Source organism: Equus przewalskii, chromosome 10, assembly GCF_037783145.1.
Source record: "Equus przewalskii isolate Varuska chromosome 10, EquPr2, whole genome shotgun sequence".
Classification (NCBI taxonomy): domain Eukaryota; kingdom Metazoa; phylum Chordata; class Mammalia; order Perissodactyla; family Equidae; genus Equus; species Equus przewalskii.
The window spans coordinates 19056306-19062437 of record NC_091840.1 but is presented as its reverse complement, the minus strand read 5'-3'; the positions used below and the strand labels follow the sequence as shown (position 1 = coordinate 19062437).

Genomic DNA, 6132 nt, shown 5'->3' with positions numbered 1-6132 from the left:
TTCAGGTATGTGTTGTTTCCTCCTAGGTGCCAGGCTTGGTGCTAGGTGCTGGAGCCACAGGGAGCATAGTCGCTGCTTTCGTGGAACTGCATATCCAGAAGAGGAGACTGGAGACGTGAAGCAGAGCCCAGCCACACAGGGACCGGTAAGTCAGACCAAGGAGCTCGCCGTTCATGCCGAGAGCTGTGGAAAGTCAGTGAAAAGTTTTCAGGAGCAATTGATGTGATGATTCCAGCTGCTGTGCAGAATGGATTGGAAGGAGACAGGAGTGGAAGCAGAGAGCTACTGCAGAGATCTCACTGAAAGACAGTGAGGATGGAGCGTGGTGGGCAGATGTGAGAGTGAATGGAGAAGACTGGAAGTGAGGGTGTGAGAAGGGAGGAGTCCACGAAACAGAGAGGCAGAGGTCCAGAGATTTGCCAGGGTCCTCAGAGAGCTGATGGCTGAGCCAAGGCTGAGACCAGACGAGGGTCTTTTCACCACATTGTGTTTGAGACATGCTGACACTCAAGTGGAAATACAGGCAGATGAGAACCAGACAGTCTGGAGCCAGGAGGCCTGGATTTGGCATCCTCAGCCTGCATGTGACGGAGGAAGCTACGAGAGCCCAAGTTCTCTGGGGAAAGAATGTGAGGAAAAGATGGGAACCTTAGCACACACCTGAGCTAGCACGTGGAAGTGGAAACAGCAAGGAGCGGAGCACAGGACTTCCAGCAGAGCTGTTAACTGCCACCAGCTTTACCACTGCGTGATCCTGGGCCTCTCCCTAACCTCTCTGGGCCTTAGCTTCTGTGCTGGACAGACTCTAAGATGTCCCTATCTCCTGGTGTTCACACAATTGTGTGATCCCCTTCCCTTGATTGCAAGGAGGACCCATGACTTGTTTCTTTCTTTCTTTCTTTTTTTTTTTGTGAGGAAGATTAGCCCTGAGCTAACATCTGCTGCCAATCCTCCTGTTTTTGCTGAGGAAGACTGGCCCTGAGCTAACATCCGTGCCCATCTTCCTCTACTTTATATGTGTGGGATGCCTACCACAGCATGGCTTGCCAAGCGGTGCCATGCCTGCACCCGGGATCTGAACCGGCAAACCCCGGGCCGCCGAAGAGGAATGTGTGAACTTAACCAGTGCGCCACCGGGCCGGCCCCCCCATGACTTGTTTCTAATCAGCAGAAGATGGCAGAGGGGATGATGGGATGTCACCTCCATGATTGCATTATATTATATGACTCCTTCTTGCTAGCCAGCTCGTTCTGGAGATGCTCCTTGTTGGCTTAGTAAAGCTAGCAGCTACGTTAGGTGTGATGGTGAGTGTTACGTGTTAATGTGGCTAGACTAGAGTGCCCAGTTATTCAATAACACGCTTGTCTAGGTGTTGCTGTGGAGGGATTTTGTTGACATGTTAATATCTGCAAACCGTTGACGTGAAGTAAAGGAGGTTACCTACATACTTTGGAGACGTTGCGGGTTCAGTTCCAGACCACCGCAGTAAAGTGAATATTGCAATAAAGGGAATCACGAATGTTTTGGTTTCCCAGTGCATATAAAAGTTATGTTTGCACTATACTGTGGTCTATTAAGTGTGCAATAGTATTATGTCTGAAAAAACAATGTATATACTTTAATTAAAAAATACTTGGGGGGCCGACCCGGTGGCGCAGCGGTTAAGTGCACACGTTCCGCTTCGGCAGCCTGGGGTTCACTGGTTCAGATCCCGGGTGCGGACATGGGACCGCTTGGCACGCCATGCTGTGGTAGGCATCCCACATATAAAGTAGAGGAAGATGGGCATGGATGTTAGCTCAGGGCCAGTCTTCCTCAGCAAAAAGAGGAGGATTGGCAGCAGTTAGCTCAGGGCTAATCTTCCTCAAAAAACAAAACAAAGCAAAACAAAACTTGGGGCTGGCCCCGTGGCATAGTGGTTAAGTTTGTGTGCTCCACTTTGGTGGCCCAGGGTTTGCTGGTTCGGATCCCAGGTGTGGACTGCTTATCAAGCCATCCTGTGGCAGGTGTCCCATATATAAAACAGAGGAAGATGGGCATGGATGTTAGCTCAGGGCCAATCTTCCTCAGCAAAAAGAGACGGATTGGCAATAAATACTAGCTCAGGGCTAATCTTCTTCAAAAAAAACTTTATTGCTGAAAAATGCTAACTATCATCTGAGCCTGCAGCAAGTCGTAATCTTTTTGCTGGCGGAGCGTCTTGTAAAAAAACACAATATCTGCAAAGCACAATAAAGTCACAGACAATAAAATGAGGTTTGTTTGTATTCTTGGTAATGTGAGTGGGCCTCTTCCAACACTTGAAGGGCCTTAAGAACAAAACCAAATCTTCCCTGAGGAAGAAAGAAGAAATTCTGCTTCAAGACTGCAGCTTCAGCTCCTGCCTGAGAGTTTCCAGCCCGCCCGTCTGCCCTACGGACTTCAGACTTGTCGGCCCCCACAACTGTGTAAGCCAGTTCTTTGGAATAAGCATCTTTATACACACACAAACACCCACACACACATCGTACTGCTGCTGTTTCTCTGGAGGACTCCACCTGAAACACTGGGAAAGCTATGTGGAAAGGAATGGCCTTTAGCCAACAGTGAGCGAGAAGCCTCTACCCACAAGGAAATGAATTCTGCCAACAATCTGATCGATTCGGAAACAGATTTTTCTCCAGTTAGACCTTCAGATGAGAACACAGTCCAGTTGACACCTTGTTGTTGTTGTTTTTAATGTATGGTGGGGCCAGCCCCGTGGCTGAGTCATTGAGCTCACGCGCTCTCCTTCGGCGGCCCAGGGTTTCGCCCGTTCGGATCCCGGGTGTGGACATGGCACCGCTCATCAGGCCATGCTGAGCCGGTGTCCCACAACCAGAAGGACCCACAACTAGAATATACAACTATGTACTTGAGGGCTTTGTGGAAAAGAAGAAAAAAAAGAAAGATTGGCAACAGATGTTAGCTCAGGTGCCAATCTTTAAAAAAAAAAAAACTTCAATGTATGGAGTTTTCCATTTTTAATATTTGGTTAAACAAAATACATCTTTGGTAAACAAACCCAGCAAAAGGCCAACAAAAAAGGGAATATAAGCAAGAAAAGCAAAAAGCCTAGGGTCACCCCTTCCTGGGCATCAGGGTCAGGCCTGCCCCTTCCTCAAAGGAAGTGGGGCTTTCTGCCCTTGGGCATCAGCGTGGGTCCCTGTTCCTAAGCCCCAGAATTGGATATGAATGGAGAAACCAGCCCTGAAATGTTTAAGCGTCTTTGCATATCCCACTGGCTCATAGACTCCCGGGGCATGGGGACTCCCCTGAAGTGCCATTTGCACGGGCCCAAGCCAATTGGTGGACAGGAGTTTCCTCCTCTTACTGGGAAATGGCTTCCTATCACTGACAGTGCCAACGGCCCCAAGGTCCTGCTTGTGACAGTCAGCAACGTTGGCTGTGACTTCTGGCTGGTGGTGGCTGGAATGTCCCTGTGTAGAGGTAAAGAGCTCCCTGTGGTGCCGAGCAGGTCTGGTGTAGAAAATGGTGCAGAAGAGACTGCGGCCAGCTGCTGAGAGGGTGTAATGCAGTAGCTGTTTGGTGGCCTGTTACTCAGCACAAAAAAACGGCCTTGTTGGATTGAAGATACATGTGCAGAAGTGCTGGTGTGAACGCGCACTCCTGTCACAGTGGGGAGGAAGACTCAGCTGCATGCCGGTAAGCTTGCTCAGGTTGACATGCAAGCCCCAGGCTGGCTCTGCTGCTGGAGAGAAGACTGGCCAGTGGGGCAGCTCTCAGACCTGCCAAGGCCATTGATGTGTAAGCGCTAGATAGGCCATCCCTACCTGCCCACTCGCCTGGAGGCAACCACAACCACTTTGGTGACACACAGTGTGGTGTGACACTTATTCCCCTTCCTTCTCTCATTTTCCAAAGTTATGGGAGAAAAGTGGCCTACAACTATTTAAAGAGGTAGGGGTGGGTCAATTCTCAGTCCATTTGTAAAGGAATCTACAGAAAGATGACAAACCCAGGTCCTATAACATAATGCACATAACCACCCAACTGGAGGGCTCTGCTTCTTGTCACTATAGTGACTCTGAGCCTAGGACTTCTACCAGTTCAGACTGTTCTTAATCTCTGAGAAGCTTATCCTCACAATACTTTCCTGACCCAACTCCGTCTCAAACTAGTGGAATTTGATGTCGAAGGCAGACTTATTTTTTCCTGATTTTGCCAGAGACGGTCAACTTGGAAAACTGCCCTTTTGCCTGTCTTATGCCCCAGAGCCTCCGAAATCAACGCAGTGAAGTGGCAGGGACAACGCTGGTGTAAGGCAGACAGGCTGCCCATGCCTGCCCCAGTCTGGCTTTGGCCAAGTCCTCTTAAGTATCTAGCTTACCTTGTCACACTAGAATATTGCAGGGTTCAACCACTGGGTGTGGAATATTAGATAACTTTTCATTAAAAAACTCCAAGGATGGCCATAAACCACCCTTAAAAATGGGGTTGGGGGGCTAGCCCAGTGGCATAGTGATTAAGTTAGAGCACTCCACTTCAGCAGCCCAGAGTTCATGGGTTCGGATCCCAGGCATGGACCTACACACCGCTCATCAAGCCATGCTGTGGTGGTGTCCCACATATAAAATAGAGGAAGATTGGCACAGATGTTAGCTGAGGGCCAATCTTCCTCACAAAAAAAAGGGGGGGGGGGAGTAAAGGGTGGCATTAAGGGTTGGAGATGGCACACTGTACCGCTGCTGGGGTTTTAGAGATGGCTTCCTGAGAGGCCCTTTTGCTCTGGGTCTTTCAAGGCAGTCACACCGCTTTCCATGTACTATGTCTTCAGACCCGCTGGTTGCCAGGAAAGGGGAAGTGGAGGCAGCATCTCCAGGTGAGTCAGAGCAGCAACGAACTTCTGCAGAGCCTCAGTCAAGTCTTCCTGGGAAAGGGGAAAATATGCTAGGACCCACCTTTCTTTCTCCTCTCTTAAGTAAACAAGGGTCTTCCATTGTTTGCCCTAAGTGCACAGAGCTCCTGCTTTCCTTTCCCAGGAATGAGCAATTCTGGTTGGTTCTTCTAACAGTCACACATCTACCCTATTGCACTGTCAAATCTGAGGGGGAAATTTGATGAGATGTTTGGGGAAGTGGCAAGGACAGACGCACTGTACAGGCCACAGCATATCACGGGGGGTCTAGGGGCTGACGGGAGGGAGGCTGGGAGGGTAGAACCGTGTTACACATCAGTCCTCCAACTCTGATGGGCTTCCACCTCTTCTGTTACCACCAGCAGCAATTCATAGTTCTTTCCTTGCAAATGGTGTTCTAGAAATTTCCTGGGCTCGCTCTCGCCTCCGGTCCACTTGGGCACCTTCCGTTTGGAGTTGAGGTTGTAGTAGGCACCTCCCACCTCTTGAGCACAGATCCAGTGCTGCCTTTGGAGAGGCAACTTCTGGGGAGCCCAGCACGGGCTGGAGGGCAGATTCATGACGAAGCCCACGACATTAGCCAGAGCAATGGCACTGACATCCCTGCGTTTGTCCCACCACACAGCTTCATAGCCTTTGGTCTGAAGTGCTGCCATGATGATGTTCACATCATAGTTCCCATCTCCCAGCATGCTCTTGTTGTGGGGGGCTCACCGCGGTGTTTGGTGACAACCTCTGGCAAATCTCTTGGAGCGTTTCCCGGGTGAAGGCATTGTCCTGGAAGATGTTACTGAGGGCACGTGGGGCACAAAGTTTCCCTGTGCTGTTTCTCATGGTAGATTTGGGGGGGCTGCCTGGGGCAGCTCCAACAGTTCAGGTTTGGCCTTGTCTCCTTTTCATGGCCTGCAACTCATGTTTTTCATTTTAGTTCCAGAGAGAGCTAAAAACACCCCACCCCACCCCCTCCTGAGGAAGACTATAAGCTTCTCAGTCTTTTCAGGATTCCCGAGGTCCACCTTATTTTCTTCTGTCCATGATTTACGCTTTGTCACGGGGAGAAAAGACCGGAACCAAAAGGGGAAAAAATCCACCTCTTTGTTCTTCTCAATAGAAAAATAACTTTTGGACTAGTGTATTTGGCCACCACTGTCAAATTGCAGAATTTTAAAAAGTCATATAAAACCTAAGACCTTATTTACCTTCTCCCCTCCCCCAAAACACAGTTTTCTTGCTG

General features: G+C 49.6%; 1 pseudogene; it reads right to left on the bottom strand.

Moving 5' to 3' along the window:
• Positions 1-5110: 5110 nt before the first annotated feature.
• Positions 5111-5812, bottom strand: LOC103551208 (josephin-1 pseudogene; annotated as a pseudogene).
• Between the last annotated feature and the right edge of the window lie 320 nt (positions 5813-6132).